This window comes from Salvelinus namaycush, chromosome 4, assembly GCF_016432855.1.
Source record: "Salvelinus namaycush isolate Seneca chromosome 4, SaNama_1.0, whole genome shotgun sequence".
In the NCBI taxonomy this organism is placed as follows: Eukaryota; Metazoa; Chordata; class Actinopteri; order Salmoniformes; family Salmonidae; genus Salvelinus; species Salvelinus namaycush.
This window is the reverse complement of record NC_052310.1, coordinates 1844263-1864558: the sequence shown is the minus strand read 5'-3', so window position 1 is coordinate 1864558 and position 20296 is coordinate 1844263.

Genomic DNA, 20296 nt, shown 5'->3' with positions numbered 1-20296 from the left:
GGACAGCAGACGACCAGTGAAGACATTAACCAGTTTTCCACCAGGGACTAGGACACGCAGACAACCAGTGAGACATTAACCTAGTTTTCCACAGGGACTAGGACAGCAGAAGACTGTTCCATTAAAAGTCATGCTGTCTGTCTCTACGACAAACCAGACTGTTCCATTAAAAGTCATGCTGTCTGTCTCTACGACAAACCAGACTGTTCCATTAAAAGTCATGCTGTCTGTCTCTACGACAAACCAGAATGTTCCATTAAAAGTCATGCTGTCTGTCTCTACGACAAACCAGACTGTTCCATTAAAAGTCATGCTGTCTGTCTCTACGACAAACCAGACTGTTCCATTAAAAGTCATGCTGTCTGTCTCTACGACAAACCAGACTGTTCCATTAAAAGTCATGCTGTCTGTCTCTACGACAAACCAGACTGTTCCATTAAAAGTCATGCTGTCTGTCTCTACGACAAACCAGACTGTTCCATTAAAAGTCATGCTGTCTGTCTCTACGACAAACCAGACTGTTCCATTAAAAGTCATGCTGTCTGTCTCTACGACAAACCAGACTGTTCCATTAAAAGTCATGTCTGTCTCTACGACAAACCAGACTGTTCCATTAAAAGTCATGCTGTCTGTCTCTACGACAAACCAGACTGTTCCATTAAAAGTCATGCTGTCTGTCTCTACGACAAACCAGACTGTTCCATTAAAAGTCATGCTGTCTGTCTCTACGACAAACCAGACTGTTCCATTAAAAGTCATGCTGTCTGTCTCTACGACAAACCAGACTGTTCCATTAAAAGTCATGCTGTCTGTCTCTACGACAAACCAGACTGTTCCATTAAAAGTCATGCTGTCTGTCTCTACGACAAACCAGACTGTTCCATTAAAAGTCATGCTGTCTGTCTCTACGACAAACCAGACTGTTCCATTAAAAGTAATGTCTGTCTCTACGACAAACCAGACTGTTCCATTAAAAGTAATGTCTGTCTCTACGACAAACCAGACGGTTCCATTAAAAGTCATGCTGTCTGTCTCTACGACAAACCAGAAGGTTCCATTAAAAGTCATGCTGTCTGTCTCTACGACAAACCAGACTGTTCCATTAAAAGTCATGTCTGTCTGTCTCTACGACAAACCAGACTGTTCCATTAAAAGTCATGCTGTCTGTCTCTACGACAAACCAGAAGGTTCCATTAAAAGACACGCTGTCTGTCTCTACGATAAACCAGACTGTTCCATTAAAAGTCATGTCTGTCTGTCTCTACCACAAACCAGACTGTTCCATTAAAAGTCATGTCTGTCTCTACGACAAACCAGAATGTTCCATTAAAGGTCATGTCTGTCTCTACGACAAACCAGAAGGTTCCATTAAAAGTAATGTCTGTCTCTACGACAAACCAGACTGTTCCATTAAAAGTCATGTCTGTCTCTACGACAAACCAGAAGGTTCCATTAAAAGTCATGTCTGTCTCTACGACAAACCAGACTGTTCCATTAAAAGTCATGTCTGTCTCTACGACAAACCAGAAGGTTCCATTAAAAGTCATGCTGTCTGTCTCTACGACAAACCAGACTGTTCCATTAAAAGTCATGCTGTCTGTCTCTACGACAAACCAGACTGTTCCATTAAAAGTCATGCTGTCTGTCTCTACGACAAACCAGACTGTTCCATTAAAAGTCATGCTGTCTGTCTCTACGACAAACCAGAAGGTTCCATTAAAAGTCATGCTGTCTGTCTCTACGACAAACCAGACTGTTCCATTAAAAGTCATGCTGTCTGTCTCTACGACAAACCAGACTGTTCCATTAAAAGTCATGTCTGTCTCTACGACAAACCAGACTGTTCCATTAAAAGTCATGCTGTCTGTCTCTACGACAAACCAGACTGTTCCATTAAAAGTCATGTCTGTCTGTCTCTACGACAAACCAGACTGTTCCATTAAAAGTCATGCTGTCTGTCTCTACGACAAACCAGACTGTTCCATTAAAAGTCATGCTGTCTGTCTCTACGACAAACCAGACTGTTCCATTAAAAGTCATGCTGTCTGTCTCTACGACAAACCAGACTGTTCCATTAAAAGTCATGTCTGTCTCTACGACAAACCAGACTGTTCCATTAAAAGTCATGCTGTCTGTCTCTACGACAAACCAGACTGTTCCATTAAAAGTCATGCTGTCTGTCTCTACGACAAACCAGACTGTTCCATTAAAAGTCATGTCTGTCTCTACGACAAACCAGACTGTTCCATTAAAAGTCATGCTGTCTGTCTCTACGACAAACCAGACTGTTCCATTAAAAGTCATGCTGTCTGTCTCTACGACAAACCAGACTGTTCCATTAAAAGTCATGCTGTCTGTCTCTACGACAAACCAGACTGTTCCATTAAAAGTCATGCTGTCTGTCTCTACGACAAACCAGACTGTTCCATTAAAAGTCATGCTGTCTGTCTCTACGACAAACCAGACTGTTCCATTAAAAGTCATGCTGTCTGTCTCTACGACAAACCAGACTGTTCCATTAAAAGTCATGCTGTCTGTCTCTACGACAAACCAGACTGTTCCATTAAAAGTCATGCTGTCTGTCTCTACGACAAACCAGACTGTTCCATTAAAAGTCATGCTGTCTGTCTCTACGACAAACCAGACTGTTCCATTAAAAGTCATGCTGTCTGTCTCTACGACAAACCAGACTGTTCCATTAAAAGTCATGCTGTCTGTCTCTACGACAAACCAGAATGTTCCATTAAAAGTCATGCTGTCTGTCTCTACGACAAACCAGACTGTTCCATTAAAAGTCATGCTGTCTGTCTCTACGACAAACCAGACTGTTCCATTAAAAGTCATGTCTGTCTCTACGACAAACCAGACTGTTCCATTAAAAGTCATGCTGTCTGTCTCTACGACAAACCAGACTGTTCCATTAAAAGTCATGTCTGTCTGTCTCTACGACAAACCAGACTGTTCCATTAAAAGTCATGCTGTCTGTCTCTACGACAAACCAGACTGTTCCATTAAAAGTCATGCTGTCTGTCTCTACGACAAACCAGACTGTTCCATTAAAAGTCATGCTGTCTGTCTCTACGACAAACCAGACTGTTCCATGAAAAGTAATGTCTGTCTCTACGACAAACCAGACTGTTCCATTAAAAGTAATGTCTGTCTCTACGACAAACCAGAATGTTCCATTAAAAGTCATGCTGTCTGTCTCTACGACAAACCAGACTGTTCCATGAAAAGTCATGTCTGTCTCTACGACAAACCAGACTGTTCCATGAAAAGTCATGTCTGTCTCTACGACAAACCAGACTGTTCCATTAAAAGTCATGCTGTCTGTCTCTACGACAAACCAGACTGTTCCATTAAAAGTAATGTCTGTCTCTACGACAAACCAGACTGTTCCATTAAAAGTCATGCTGTCTGTCTCTACGACAAACCAGACTGTTCCATTAAAAGTCATGCTGTCTGTCTCTACGACAAACCAGACTGTTCCATTAAAAGTCATGCTGTCTGTCTCTACGACAAACCAGACTGTTCCATTAAAAGTCATGCTGTCTGTCTCTACGACAAACCAGACTGTTCCATTAAAAGTCATGCTGTCTGTCTCTACGACAAACCAGACTGTTCCATTAAAAGTCATGCTGTCTGTCTCTACGACAAACCAGACTGTTCCATTAAAAGTCATGTTGTCTGTCTCTACGACAAACCAGACTGTTCCATTAAAAGTCATGCTGTCTGTCTCTACGACAAACCAGACTGTTCCATTAAAAGTCATGTCTGTCTCTACGACAAACCAGAAGGTTCCATTAAAAGTCATGCTGTCTGTCTCTACGACAAACCAGACTGTTCCATTAAAAGTCATGCTGTCTGTCTCTACGACAAACCAGACTGTTCCATTAAAAGTCATGTCTGTCTGTCTCTACGACAAACCAGACTGTTCCATTAAAAGTCATGCTGTCTGTCTCTACGACAAACCAGACTGTTCCATTAAAAGTCATGCTGTCTGTCTCTACGACAAACCAGACTGTTCCATGAAAAGTAATGTCTGTCTCTACGACAAACCAGACTGTTCCATGAAAAGTAATGTCTGTCTCTACGACAAACCAGAATGTTCCATTAAAAGTCATGCTGTCTGTCTCTACGACAAACCAGACTGTTCCATGAAAAGTCATGTCTGTCTCTACGACAAACCAGACTGTTCCATGAAAAGTAATGTCTGTCTCTACGACAAACCAGACTGTTCCATTAAAAGTCATGCTGTCTGTCTCTACGACAAACCAGACTGTTCCATTAAAAGTCATGCTGTCTGTCTCTACGACAAACCAGACTGTTCCATTAAAAGTCATGCTGTCTGTCTCTACGACAAACCAGACTGTTCCATTAAAAGTCATGCTGTCTGTCTCTACGACAAACCAGACTGTTCCATTAAAAGTCATGCTGTCTGTCTCTACGACAAACCAGACTGTTCCATTAAAAGTCATGCTGTCTGTCTCTACGACAAACCAGACTGTTCCATTAAAAGTCATGCTGTCTGTCTCTACGACAAACCAGACTGTTCCATTAAAAGTCATGCTGTCTGTCTCTACGACAAACCAGACTGTTCCATTAAAAGTCATGCTGTCTGTCTCTACGACAAACCAGACTGTTCCATTAAAAGTCATGCTGTCTGTCTCTACGACAAACCAGACTGTTCCATTAAAAGTCATGCTGTCTGTCTCTACGACAAACCAGACTGTTCCATTAAAAGTCATGTCTGTCTCTACGACAAACCAGACGGTTCCATTAAAAGTCATGCTGTCTGTCTCTACGACAAACCAGACTGTTCCATTAAAAGTCATGCTGTCTGTCTCTACGACAAACCAGACTGTTCCATTAAAAGTCATGCTGTCTGTCTCTACGACAAACCAGACTGTTCCATTAAAAGTCATGCTGTCTGTCTCTACGACAAACCAGACTGTTCCATTAAAAGTCATGCTGTCTGTCTCTACGACAAACCAGACTGTTCCATTAAAAGTCATGCTGTCTGTCTCTACGACAAACCAGACTGTTCCATTAAAAGTCATGCTGTCTGTCTCTACGACAAACCAGACTGTTCCATTAAAAGTCATGCTGTCTGTCTCTACGACAAACCAGACTGTTCCATTAAAAGTCATGCTGTCTGTCTCTACGACAAACCAGACTGTTCCATTAAAAGTCATGCTGTCTGTCTCTACGACAAACCAGACTGTTCCATTAAAAGTCATGCTGTCTGTCTCTACGACAAACCAGACTGTTCCATTAAAAGTCATGCTGTCTGTCTCTACGACAAACCAGACTGTTCCATTAAAAGTCATGTCTGTCTCTACGACAAACCAGACTGTTCCATTAAAAGTCATGCTGTCTGTCTCTACGACAAACCAGACTGTTCCATTAAAAGTCATGCTGTCTGTCTCTACGACAAACCAGACTGTTCCATTAAAAGTCATGCTGTCTGTCTCTACGACAAACCAGACTGTTCCATTAAAAGTCATGCTGTCTGTCTCTACGACAAACCAGACTGTTCCATTAAAAGTCATGCTGTCTGTCTCTACGACAAACCAGACTGTTCCATTAAAAGTCATGCTGTCTGTCTCTACGACAAACCAGACTGTTCCATTAAAAGTCATGCTGTCTGTCTCTACGACAAACCAGACTGTTCCATTAAAAGTCATGCTGTCTGTCTCTACGACAAACCAGACTGTTCCATTAAAAGTCATGCTGTCTGTCTCTACGACAAACCAGACTGTTCCATTAAAAGTCATGCTGTCTGTCTCTACGACAAACCAGACTGTTCCATTAAAAGTCATGCTGTCTGTCTCTACGACAAACCAGACTGTTCCATTAAAAGTCATGCTGTCTGTCTCTACGACAAACCAGAATGTTCCATTAAAAGTCATGCTGTCTGTCTCTACGACAAACCAGACTGTTCCATTAAAAGTCATGTCTGTCTCTACGACAAACCAGAATGTTCCATTAAAAGTCATGCTGTCTGTCTCTACGACAAACCAGACTGTTCCATTAAAAGTCATGCTGTCTGTCTCTACGACAAACCAGACTGTTCCATTAAAAGTCATGCTGTCTGTCTCTACGACAAACCAGACTGTTCCATTAAAAGTCATGCTGTCTGTCTCTACGACAAACCAGACTGTTCCATTAAAAGTCATGCTGTCTGTCTCTACGACAAACCAGACTGTTCCATTAAAAGTCATGCTGTCTGTCTCTACGACAAACCAGACTGTTCCATTAAAAGTCATGCTGTCTGTCTCTACGACAAACCAGACTGTTCCATTAAAAGTCATGCTGTCTGTCTCTACGACAAACCAGACTGTTCCATTAAAAGTCATGCTGTCTGTCTCTACGACAAACCAGACTGTTCCATTAAAAGTCATGCTGTCTGTCTCTACGACAAACCAGACTGTTCCATTAAAAGTAATATCTGTCTCTACGACAAACCAGACTGTTCCATTAAAAGTCACGCTGTCTGTCTCTAAGACAAACCAGACTGTTCCATTAAAAGTCATGCTGTCTGTCTCTACGACAAACCAGACTGTTCCATTAAAAGTCATGTCTGTCTCTACGACAAACCAGACTGTTCCATTAAAAGTCACGCTGTCTGTCTCTACGACAAACCAGACTGTTCCATTAAAAGTAATATCTGTCTCTACGACAAACCAGACTGTTCCATTAAAAGTCACGCTGTCTGTCTCTACGACAAACCAGACTGTTCCATGAAAAGTAATATCTGTCTCTACGACAAACCAGACTGTTCCATTAAAAGTCACGCTGTCTGTCTCTAAGACAAACCAGACTGTTCCATTAAAAGTCACGCTGTCTGTCTCTAAGACAAACCAGACTGTTCCATTAAAAGTCATGCTGTCTGTCTCTACGACAAACCATTCTGTTCCATTAAAAGTCACGCTGTCTGTCTCTACGACAAACCAGACTGTTCCATTAAAAGTCACGCTGTCTGTCTCTACGACAAACCAGACTGTTCCATTAAAAGTCATGCTGTCTGTCTCTACGACAAACCAGACTGTTCCATTAAAAGTCATGTCTGTCTCTACGACAAACCAGAATGTTCCATTAAAAGTCATGCTGTCTGTCTCTACGACAAACCAGACTGTTCCATTAAAAGTCATGCTGTCTGTCTCTACGACAAACCAGAAGGTTCCATTAAAAGTCACGCTGTCTGTCTCTACGACAAACCAGACTGTTCCATTAAAAGTCATGCTGTCTGTCTCTACGACAAACCAGAAGGTTCCATTAAAAGTCATGCTGTCTGTCTCTACGACAAACCAGGCTGTTCCATTAAAAGTCATGCTGTCTGTCTCTACGACAAACCAGACTGTTCCATTAAAAGTCATGCTGTCTGTCTCTACGACAAACCAGACTGTTCCATTAAAAGTCACGCTGTCTGTCTCTACGACAAACCAGAATGTTCCATTAAAAGTCATGTCTGTCTCTACGACAAACCAGACTGTTCCATTAAAAGTCATGTCTGTCTCTACGACAAACCAGACTGTTCCATTAAAAGTCATGCTGTCTGTCTCTACGACAAACCAGAATAATACAATAACAGTTCACGTAGAAATTACCAATCTGACACGCAATGAAATCTCAACAGATCTTTGCATAGAAATGAACTAGATGTCTCGGCTTCTCGTTCTCTTGGCAAGGCTTTAGATGTAGTTTGTAAACAGCTTAGTTGTACGTTTTAAAGAGGTGCTCGCCTTTTCTCCCTGTCTTGAGTGAGTAGTGTGAAGACAGGTACTGTAAGTATTCATGGTATGCATCATCTGAGCCAACAGTAACCAAACCTAGCAACTAGCACAATAGAGATCAACCTTGTCCCAATCGGCACCCTATCCCCTATTTAGTGCACTACTTTTGACCAGAGCCCACAGAGTGTAGGGAGTCATTTGGAACACTACCCCCGGGATTCTGTTGGTATGGAGTAATGATCGTTTGATTAACACACACACAGGCAGGAAGGAATTTACACAGATGATAAACACTTCACAATGTGTCATATTCAGTCTAGTCTGCACTTGTTTTGCTGTACCCCAATGGGATGATGAAATGTTTCTGTATTTTCCATCACATAAACAGTGATCACCTTTTACAAGGCTGACCGGAGAATTAACTAAGAAAGGGCTGTTAGCATTGATGAAAATGTACATCGTTTGGGGTCCATTTTGCATATTCAAAATGAAGCTCCAATGTTTGTCACATGTCTAAGTTTATGTTCTGGTTGTGAAAGAGCTGTCCTCACTAAACCCTTATAGGACTGGTTGTGAAAGAGCTGTCCTCACTAAACCCTTATAGGACTGGTTGTGAAAGAGCTGTCCTCACTAAACCCTTATAGGACTCTGGTTATGAAAGAGCTGTCCTCACTAAACCCTTATAGGACTCTGGTTGTGAAAGAGCTGTCTTCACTAAACCCTTATAGGACTCTGGTTGTGAAAGAGCTGTCCTCACTAAACCCTTATAGGACTCTGGTTATGAAAGAGCTGTCCTCACTAAACCCTTATAGGACTGGTTGTGAAAGAGCTGTCCTCACTAAACCCTTATAGGACTCTGGTTGTGAAAGAGCTGTCCTCACTAAACCCTTATAGGACTCTGGTTGTGAAAGAGCTGTCCTCACTAAACCCTTATAGGACTCTGGTTGTGAAAGAGCTGTCCTCACTAAACCCTTATAGGACTCTGGTTATGAAAGAGCTGTCCTCACTAAACCCTTATAGGACTCTGGTTGTGAAAGAGCTGTCCTCACTAAACCCTTATAGGACTGGTTGTGAAAGAGCTGTCCTCACTAAACCCTTATAGGACTGGTTGTGAAAGAGCTGTCCTCACTAAACCCTTATAGGACTGGTTATGAAAGAGCTGTCCTCACTAAACCCTAAACACAGAGAGAGAGAGAGACTCTTTCCATGGCTGGTTTTAGAGAGAGTTACTTGGGAGAACTGGACCTTCAGCAGCTTAGTCCTGGTCCAACCCAGTCATCAGCCATACCCCTATACACTTGGTTTCATTGCAGCTGTAGATCCTGCCTCACGACTGTGTCAACACACTGACAGACACACACAGGATGTGGTGATCCTATACTGTAAAACAGAGTTCAGACTGCATGGGCCTGGTGGGAATCAGGTGTGCTCAGGCCTGGTTGGAATCAGCCAGGGAATCAGTTGAGCTCAGGCCTGGTTGGAATCAGCCAGGGAATCAGGTAAGCTCAGGCCTGTTTGGAATCAGCCAGGGAATCAGGTGAACTCAGGCCCGGTTGGAATCAGCCAGGGAATCAGGTGAGCTCAGGCCCGGTTGGAATCAGGTGAGCTCAGGCCTGGTTGGAATCAGCCAGGGATTCAGGTGAACTCAGGCCCGGTTGGAATCAGCCAGGGAATCAGGTGAGCTCAGGCCTGGTTGGAATCAGGTGAGCTCAGGCCTGGTTGGAATCAGGTGAGCTCAGGCCCGGTTGGAATCAGGTGAGCTCAGGCCTGGTTGGAATCAGCCAGGGAATCAGGTGAACTCAGGCCCGGTTGGAATCAGCCAGGGAATCAGGTGAGCTCAGACCTGGTTGGAATCAGGTGAACTCAGGCCCGGTTGGAATCAGGTGAACTCAGGCCTGGTTGGAATCAGCCAGGGAATCAGGTGAACTCAGACCTGGTTGGAATCAGCCAGCCAGTGTGTTTCAGACTGCGTGTGCTCAGGCCTGGTGTGGAGTTGTAGCCAACCAGTGTGTTTCATTGGGTACTGAATGATTTAATGAAGCGTCACATTTCCCCCCCTCTGAGTGTTTTCCTGCAGTATTCCTGTGGGGTTGTATCTGTATGTGTTGTAACTGTTAGTCTCTCTGTTTATTTGACTGTGTCTAACAAAGCGTTCAGGCATCTTCACACCACAGCGTGTCTGCTTCCTCCGTTTGTGTATCTCCGATGTTGCTGATCGCTCTTTATTTGTTTTTGGTTTTTTTTGGAAGAGCTTGAAGACATGTAATGTTGAAATGGTTTAGGCTGACCATCTTTTACAAATATGTATCGTTATACTGATTGTCACAGGGTAATGTACAACATCACCCCAATTTGTTGACCATACAACAACATTCTAAGGCTTGTAAGATAGTTTTGAAAGACAGGGTACAGTATGTTACCGTGAAATCCAAAGACATTTTGGTTTAACAGGACGTTACTGTAAACTGTACTTTTTTTTTTACTGTAACTGACAAGTAACTGGCTGCCAGTAAGTTACTGTAAGAACAACAGGATTTTGTTTTAGACTGTATATAGTTTAGTTATACCACAAGACCTTGGTCTATGACATTAGTCAGTTGTTTTCTACTGAATCACACGTTATGTATTGGGGGGTAATAAAATGTGAAGCCATGTGGCATTATGAGTGGTTAAATATTATCTCTGTGTGTGGCATTATCTTTTAGAAATGACTAGAGGGGAACTTTTCAAATTAATTTGGAAAAATATCTAATTCTCTGGCACTGAGTTTAACCTTGAAATGTGGCTTCTATTAAAACACATAGAAATGGTTGACCAGGGGGGCACATGTACACAAGCAGGAGCTGTCTTGTGAAAGTACACTTAAAACTTCCAAACAAATTACTGTTCGCAAAAAAACGTCTTCCGTTTTCATAGATGGTGTGAGCGGGTAAACTGATTGGACCATAGATGTGATTCCAGGTGAGGAGCATCTGTGTCATTAAAACAGAAACCTTAAAGGAAGCAGCTATTTGTTTATTTATTTATTTATTTTGACTTGTCTTACAGGACTAGGCACCCTCTCTCTGTGTAGAAGCCTCTGCAGCACAGTGTAGGCCTAAGCCGATTCCATAGAGACCAAGTCCACCCCCTCTATGGGCTACTGGCCCCTTCACTGTAGCTCATACACCCTCCTGCACCCCCCTCACCTCCTGCACCCCCCTCACCTCCTGCACCCACCTCACCTCCTGCACCCACCTCACCTCCTGCACCCCCCTCACCTCCTGCACCCACCTCACCTCCTGCACCCACCTCACCTCCTGCACCCACCTCACCTCCTGCACCCCCCTCACCTTCTGCACCCACCTCACCTCCTGCACCCCCCTCACCTCCTGCACCCACCTCACCTCCTGCACCCACCTCACCTCCTGCACCCACCTCACCTCCTGCACCCCCCTCACCTCCTGCACCCACCTCACCTCCTGCACCCACCTCACCTCCTGCACCCCCCTCACCTCCTGCACCCACCTCACCTCCTGCACCCACCTCACCTCCTGCACCCACCTCACCTCCTGCACCCCCCTCACCTTCTGCACCCACCTCACCTCCTGCACCCACCTCACCTCCTGCACCCACCTCACCTCCTGCACCCACCTCACCTCCTGCACCCCCCTCACCTCCTGCACCCCCTGACCTCCTGCACCCACCTCACCTCCTGCACCCACCTCACCTCCTGCACCCACCTCACCTCTGGCCCTCCATCTGTCCTCTCATTTCCCTTCTCTCCCTGCTCCTTTCCTTTCTTCTTCATCTCTCTCTTTCCCTCCTTCCTTCCCTCCTCCTGGGCCCCCGCTCCCTTCCCTCCTTCTTCTCTCCCTCCCTCCTTCCTTCCTTCCCTCCTTCTGGCCCCCGCTCCCTTCTCTCTCTCTCCCCCTCCTTCCCTCCTCCTGGGCCCCCATACTCTCCTTCGCAGTATTCTTTCATCTCTAACCCGCTTGAGCCAAAACAAACATCATTATCCTGCTCATATGGTTAAAGAAGAATATCTTAGTTTTCAGTCCAAACTGACCCTTAGTTTCGAGCATTGAGTTGACTGAGGTGTGTGTGTGTGTGTGTGTGTGTGTGTGTGTGTGTGTGTGTGTGTGTGTGTGTGTGTGTGTGTGTGTGTGTGTGTGTGTGTGTGTGTGTGTGTGTGTGTGTGTGTGTGTGTGGAATTGGTCTTGTGAAATCAGTTTTCCTGTTGTTTTGTTGTTGCAGATTGATTGACAGAAACATACTAGTGGAGGAATCAATTCATTTCCCTATTAAAATAGATACAGATCCACAATGGGCAAACAACAATTGCCCATAGAAACATAAATACTTATTAACGGCTTATTCCTGCATCCCAATAAACAACTTAACATAATTGTTCTCATCCATAATGTCTCTTTCTTTTGGAATGATACCCAATGAATATGTTGTTTGAATTGACCAGTCTGGAGTGATCTCAATCCTGCATGTTGCATTACTAAGAGACTGCTGGGTATCTGTTCTAAACAATCCCTGTTCTACACAATTAAACAATCCCTGTTCTAAACAATTAAACAATCCCTGTTCTAAACAATTAAACAATCCCTGTTCTAAACAATTAAACAATCCCTGTTCTACACAATTAAACAATCCCTGTTCTACACAATTAAACAATCCCTGTTCTACACAATTAAACAATCCCTGTTCTACACAATTAAACAATCCCTGTTCTACACAATTAAACAATCCCTGTTCTAAACAATTAAACAATCCCTGTTCTACACAATTAAACAATCCCTGTTCTACACAATTAAACAATCCCTGTTCTAAACAATTAAACAATCCCTGTTCTACACAATTAAACAATCCCTGTTCTACACAATTAAACAATCCCTGTTCTACACAATTAAACAATCCCTGTTCTAAACAATTAAACAATCCCTGTTCTACACAATTAAACAATCCCTGTTCTAAACAATTAAACAATCCCTGTTCTACACAATTAAACAATCCCTGTTCTACACAATTAAACAATCCCTGTTCTAAACAATTAAACAATCCCTGTTCTAAACAATTAAACAATCCCTGTTCTAAACAATCCCTGTTCTACACAATTAAACAATCCCTGTTCTAAACAATTAAACAATCCCTGTTCTAAACAATTAAACAATCCCTGTTCTACACAATTAAACAATCCCTGTTCTACACAATTAAACAATCCCTGTTCTACACAATTAAACAATCCCTGTTCTACACAATTAAACAATCCCTGTTCTACACAATTAAACAATCCCTGTTCTAAACAATCCCTGTTCTAAACAATTAAACAATCCCTGTTCTAAACAATCCCTGTTCTAAACAATTAAACAATCCCTGTTGTAAACAATCCCAAACAACAGCCCTGCTTTGTGAGGTCACTGAACAATGCTCAGCATCCAAATCAAAATGCTTAGTTAGATTAAACATGACTGAATAATACGCCAGTGGAAGGACCCTGACTGTTTTCATGTATGTCCTGCTCCCAGCAGCTCTAAAAGGGCAAATATAATGACAGAGAAGCATCCAAATAAGTGTGTGTGTGTGTGTGTGTGTGTGTGTGACTGAAAATGACTAAAACCGAGCAAGACTGCCTACATGAGCTAGATTAGACCACCTGCAGTTTACACACACACACGCACACACACACGCACACGCACACGCACACGCACACACACACACACAGACGTATGTTTTATTCTAATTAAAGCGATCATGTAAATTCCCTGGCCTATGACAACATCCATCTCTACTAACCATACCATATGATTAATACCTGACTCATATCCTCTGGTTCATTTTCATGTCTTATTAATGGGGTCTTGGACAATGAAGCATCTATTCACATCTATTCACTTGTCTAGACCGAATGGAAAAGGCCCGCGGGAGCTCTTCAATCAACACGGTGCTCTAATAACCAACTGATTGGGGTTTACGCCAGCTTCATATTGGGAGAGGTATAGAAACAGATTTCCTAGAATGGGTAGAAGATCCTCTGAACCAAGGCAATCAGCCACCTAGTAGAATGCCATTGAACCCCCATAATGCATTGTTCTTTACAGTACTGTACTGTAATATAGAACTTGTAAAAACAAATGCTGTAAATTGACATCAATTTGTTACAGTACATTGCTTGAATGGGGATTTCCCATTCTAACAGTTGTATTTCTATAGCAATAACTTCAGTAGAGGTGTGTGACTAGTCTGTGGGTTGTTCTGAGTCACTGTGTGGTTAGGGGGGCTAATGCGAAGTTCCTAAAGATGGATCTGTGTGTGACTGCGTGTGTGTGGGGGGGGGGGGGGCTGTGTGTTCAGCGATTAACGTCTCCAGGCTTGTACTGCTTGGGGGAAACCGAGGGAGGTAATATTGGTAATAGCAATTTGCTGCCAGGTACTGGTACTGTAAAGGCCCAATTTGCTGCCAGGTACTGGTACTGTAAAGGCCCAATTTGCTGCCAGGTACTGGTACTGTAAAGGCCCAATTTGCTGCCAGGTACTGGCACTGTAAAGGCCCAATTTGCTGCCAGGTACTGGTACTGTAAAGGCCCAATTTGCTGCCAGGTTCTGGTACTGTAAAGGCCCAATAATGATGACAAGTCAGATACCATCTCATGTTGTTGTGCCCTTGAGGAAGGCCCTGATCCCTTCAAACTGCTCCAGGGGCACTGCAGAGCAGCTGACTGTGTCTCCAGAGGGGTGAACAAAGTGACTACTTGTATTTATTTATTTTTATTTAACCTTTATTTAACTAGGTAAGTCAGTTAAGAACAAATTCTTATTTACAATGACGGCCTACAACCGGCCAAACCCGGACGACGCTGGGCCAACTGTGCACCGCCCTATGGGACTTCCAATCACAGCCGAATGTGATACAGCCTGGATTCGGACCAGCGACTGCAGTGACGCCTCTTGCACTGAGATGCAGTGCCTTAGACCACTGCAATAACGATACGCAGTAAAGCAATTTTATCATAATCTTCTTTATCCGCAAGCTGGGTGTGATCCCATGACACAATTCAACAATGGACCATGTTCTGGAACGTAGCCCTGTTTCTTTGTGTTCTGGAATGTAACCCTGTTTCGTTGTGTTCTGGAACGTAGCCCTGTTTCGTTGTGTTCTGGAACGTAGCCCTGTTTCATTGTGTTCTGGAACGTAGCCCTGTTTCTTTGTGTTCTGGAACGTAGCCCTGTTTCTTTGTGTTCTGGAACGTAGCCCTGTTTCTTTGTGTTCTGGAACGTAGCCCTGTTTCTTTGTGTTCTGGAACGTGCCCTGTTTCTTTGTGTTCTGGAACGTAGCCCTGTTTCTTTGTGTTCTGGAACGTAGCCCTGTTTCTTTGTGTTCTGGAACGTAGCCCTGTTTCTTTGTGTTCTGGAACGTAGCCCTGTTTCTTTGTGTTCTGGAACGTAGCCCTGTTTCTTTGTGTTCTAGAACGTAGCCCTGTTTCTTTGTGTTCTGGAACGTAGAATTGATTTCACCTGTGTTAGTTACTCACCTGGTCTCATCAGCTCCTTATTTAGTTCAGTTCATTCTGTTTGTGCCTTTGTGAGGTATTGTTCGTTGCGACTCTACTAAGCCTTTTCCTAGCTCGTTTGTGAGAACCAGTTATAGACTTCAGTCCTAGTTTTGATTTGCCTACCTGTGTATGACCATTGCCTGCCTGTGACCACGATTCACTGCTCGTGAATCTACACCTTTTTCTCCCTGAGTATTCAATACAGAATTTCATAAACATAAAAACTGTAAAAGATTTAAAAAGTTATCCATTTTATATAAAACTATACTAAATATATTCACGTCAACAAATAATTGATTAAAACACACTGTTTTGTAATGAAGGTCTACAGTAGCCTCAACAGCACTCTGTAGGGTAGCACCACGGTGTAGCCGGAGGACAGCTAGCTTCCATCCTCCTCATTGACTTCAATACAAAACCTGGGAGGTTCTTAGTTTTCACCCCCTTCCCATAGACTTACACAGTAATTATGACAACTTCCAGAGGACGTCCTCCAGCCAATCAGAGCTCTTGCAGCATGAACTGACATGTTGTCCACCCAATCAAAGGATCAGATAATGAATCTAGTACTGAAAGCATAAGCTACAGCTAGCTAGCATTGCAGTGCATAAAATGTGGTGAGTAGTTGACTCAAAGTGAGCGAAAGATAATAGTTGAACAGTTTTTAACAAATTAATTTCTTCTTTCAGTTTCACTTACTTAGCTAGCAAATACAGCTAGCTAGTTTAGCCTACTTAAAACACCCGGCTCAAACAAAGGGATGCTATGTTAGCTAGCTGACTATGACTATCCAACACAACACTGGAACTCTTCCAAGTCGAGGTAAGCTTTTGGTTTTATTCATTTATTGCCACCATTTATTGCCACTGACTAAACACTGTAACGTTACTGTATGATTGTAGCGAGTTAACTAACGCGTTAGTTCTATTAGCTATGTTGACTAGGATGTTACTTTAGCTAAAATGGTGACAACGATTCAGGCTGTGTGTAGCGGTTATGACATGGTTTGGCTTGGAAAATAATTGTTTTTCTTCGCCTGGTCACATACAGCTGTGTTGTGCGTTGAAATCCCCAAATGAAGGAAAAGGGTGAGGTGGACAGCTCATAGTTGCGAGAAGGAATACAACGTGGCTGCTATGAAAGTGAACTGTGTTTACACGTGATCAGGGGTGTATTCATTCTGACGATTCTGTTAAAACGTTTTCTTTACATCAACATTTTCTCTCGACCTGTGTGCAGCAACGTTGTAAACGTTCAGTCATAGGCTAGGTTGTAACAACCTCATGATTGGTATTGGGAAAACGTGAGTATCACGTAGTAGCCTAAGCTATTGATGTTACATTGAGCTGGGTGAATGGAATATTCTATAGTCATCCAATATGCTGTAAGGCTAAAAAAAATTATCGTCCTACCTCATCATAAATGCCACTAACCATCACTGATGTGTACATATAAGACTTGAACACAGTTCGATATCTGTAATGTACATATACGTAAATACATGTACAAACATGTTAAAATATATGTCAATATATATGTTTTCCGTATACTGTACTGTCTGTAGTAGTTTACTAGAGGTCAGGCCATCTGTATGGGGTAAATACGTCTCAGCCAGCCTTTCTCATGTTTGGGATAAACCATGCCAGATGTGAAAGTGGAAGATTTCATCTCTCCCATTGCAATGGATTGGAAACAGATAATGAGATGAAATGGACCAATAAGCTATCTCTGAAAAGGTGCTGGCTGACCTGTTCTTCTTGAACACTTTTGTAAACCAACCTTTGTTTGTGTATTTTCCTTCTTGTTTGTGTATTTTTGTCTTGTGTTTGTATGTTTTATGTACCGTAGACCCCAGGAATAGTAGCTGCTGCATGTGTATTATCTAATGGGGATACTAATAAACAAAATTCAAATCAAATTTTATTTGTCACATACACATGGTTAGCAGATGTTAATGCGAGTGTAGCGAAATGCTTGTGCTTCTAGTTCCGACAATGCAGTAATAACCAACAAGTAATCTAACCTAACAATTCCACAACTACTACCTTATACACACAAGTGTAAAGGGATAAAGAATATGTACATAAAAATATATGAATGAGTGATGGTACAGAACGGCATAGGCAAGATGCAGTAGATGGTATAGAGTACAGTATATACATATGAGATGAGTAATGTAGGGTATATAAACATTATATTAAGTAGCATTGTTTAAAGTGGCTAGTGATACATTTTTTTACATCAATTTTTCCATTTATTAAAGTGGCTGGAGTTGAGTCAGTATGTTGGCAGCAGCCACTCAATGTTAGTGGTGGCTGTTTAACAGTCTGATGGCCTTGAGATAGAAGCTGTTTTTCAGTCTCTCGGTCCCCACTTTGATGCACCTGTACTGACCTGGCCTTCTGGTTGATAGCGGGGTGAACAGTCTGATGGCCTTGAGATAGAACCTGATTGGAGGAATAATATGTCTCAGATTGAATTGTGGTGTTGTGGATTCTGATTTCCAATCCAATGGAATTAGGCTACTATGATATTTGAATAAACTGTGATGTGTAATATTCAAGAGTCCCCCCTCCCCCCCTATCATATTCTATTTCATAGAGCTCGCTAGCTTGTTGTCCTAAAACATTAATTAATTAATTAATGGAGAAAGAATCGGGTTTTGGAATTAATGCCGAAAATAATGTCTGAGGTTAACACAGGTTTAGGAGATAATATCAGTTAGTTGACATGACATTTATGAGCTTTAAAAAAAATATGCTTAAGAATTCAGAAAACGTGTCATTATTTGTTTATTTAAAAAAAAATGGAACCTTTATTTAACTAGGCTAGTCAGTTTAAGAACAAATTCTTATTTACAATGATGGCTTACCGGGGAACAGTGGGTTAACTGCCTTGTTCAGGGGGCAGAAGGACAGATTTTTACCTTGTCAACTCAGGATTCGATCCAGCAACCTTTCTAACTGCTTGGCTACCTGCCGCCTCGTGGAATATGGAGATTGTCTCATAGGACAAAACATATAAGATCTCCTACCACAGACCTTATTTTTGGCAATTATCCAAAAACCATACAAAAAAAACTTGATTTCCCGATGGGCTTGAACCATGTCATATCAAATCAAATCAAATGTATTTATATAGCCCTTCTTACATCAGCTGATATCTCAAAGTGCTGTACAGAAACCCAGCCTAAAACCCCAAACAGCAAGCAATGCAGGTGTAGAAGCACGGTGGCTAGGAAGAACTCCCTAGAAAGGCCAGAACCTAGGAAGAAACCTAGAGAGGAACCAGGCTATGAGGGGTGGCCAGTCCTCTTCTGGCTGTGCAGGTGGAGATTATAACAGAACATGGCCAAGATGTTCAATGTTCATAAATGACCAGCATGGTAAAATAATAAAAATTAATGTCGCAGTTAGTGCCTACAAAAATATGATTCTTCTCTATTACTCTCTATTACTCTCTATGTGTAGTGGTTTCAATCTGTGTGCCGCGTTCACGTGCTAGTCGGAACTAGGAAACTCTGAAATGTCTGACTTGCTAACTGGTTGAACGTGGCATGTGTATAACTACAACCTATTGGCAAATCGCACATTTCAGAGTTTCCTATTTCCGACGGGCACGTGAACGCGGCACACAGATTGATCTCCCGATGTATTCTGTGCAAAAATATAAACGCAACACGCAAAACTTTCAAAGATTTTACTGAGTTACAGTTCATATAAGGAAATCAGTCAATTGAAATAAATTCATTAGGCCTTAATCTGTGGATTTCACATGACTGGGAATACAGATATGAATCTGTTGGTCACAGATACCTTAAAACAAAAAGGTAGGGGCGTGGATCAGAAAAACCAGTCAGTGTCTGGTGTGACCACTTGCCTTGTGCAGGATGACACATCTCCTTCACATAGAGTTGATCAGGCTGTTGATTTTGCCCTGTGGAATGTTGTCCCACTCCTCTTCAATGGCTGTGCGAAGTTGCTGGATATTGGCGGGAACTGGAACACGCTGTCGTACACATAGATCCAGAGCATCCCAAACATGCTCAATGGTTGAGGGACAGCTATTGGGGAACTGTGGGGTGATCTTGGAGGGTTCGTGTTCACGTTTTTTGGCCTGGTGGTAGATCGGTCAACATGCCCTAGGGCAGGGCAATGACCCTGGATGCTTCTGTGTGTCTGAATGGGAATCTGTTGGATGACTGGTATGATGTAGTTATTGAGCGACTTCACTGCAAGTATATTGTATTTTTTCAAATATTCAATAAATAAAAAAATCTGGATAATTTCGGTGATCTTTTATTTCAGCTCATGATACTTGGGACCAGCACTAAATATTGCGTTTATATTTATGTTTAGTGTAAAATTCGTGGGATATGCCTTGTTCTAGTCTAGTCAGAAAGAGTTAACGCGGAAATTTCCGACTTGCCAACTGGTTGTATAACTGTAAACAGTTACAAAGTTGAAAATTACCGAGTTTCCTAGTGCCGACTAGTATTTGAACGTGGCAATAATGTTTTGGACGCGCACATTTGCGTCCTGTGACGTGTACTTGAACCCGGAAGAGATTTCGCTGCAGAGCCGCAGCCAGAGTACTTTCAACTTGCAAAGTTTTTAATAGTAAAGTAAGTTTTCACATAAACATAAGAACACGAACCGGGTCTCTACTCGTGTGGCAGCTAGTTAGCAGATTCGTGCACAAATAAGTTCACAGTCGAGTCTTCGAAATGTGGATGCTATGCTATGTAGCTAGCTAACCTAGCTAGTAGCTAGCTAGCTTGCTCAGTTGTCGCAAAACGTTAGATGTCAGCGAATATTTGCACGCTGTAACTACGCACCAAGAGACACATGCTACCGTTCTCTATCGCTAGTTAGCCACTCGTATTCTTAAACCAATTTGTTCGAAAACAACCTAGACGTTAAGGCTAACTAGCTTCCAAACAGACTAGCCAGCTAGCTAATGCCTACAATGGCATGCCAGCCTGAATGATCAAGCCGTCTAGTCTCGTCTAGTTCCAGT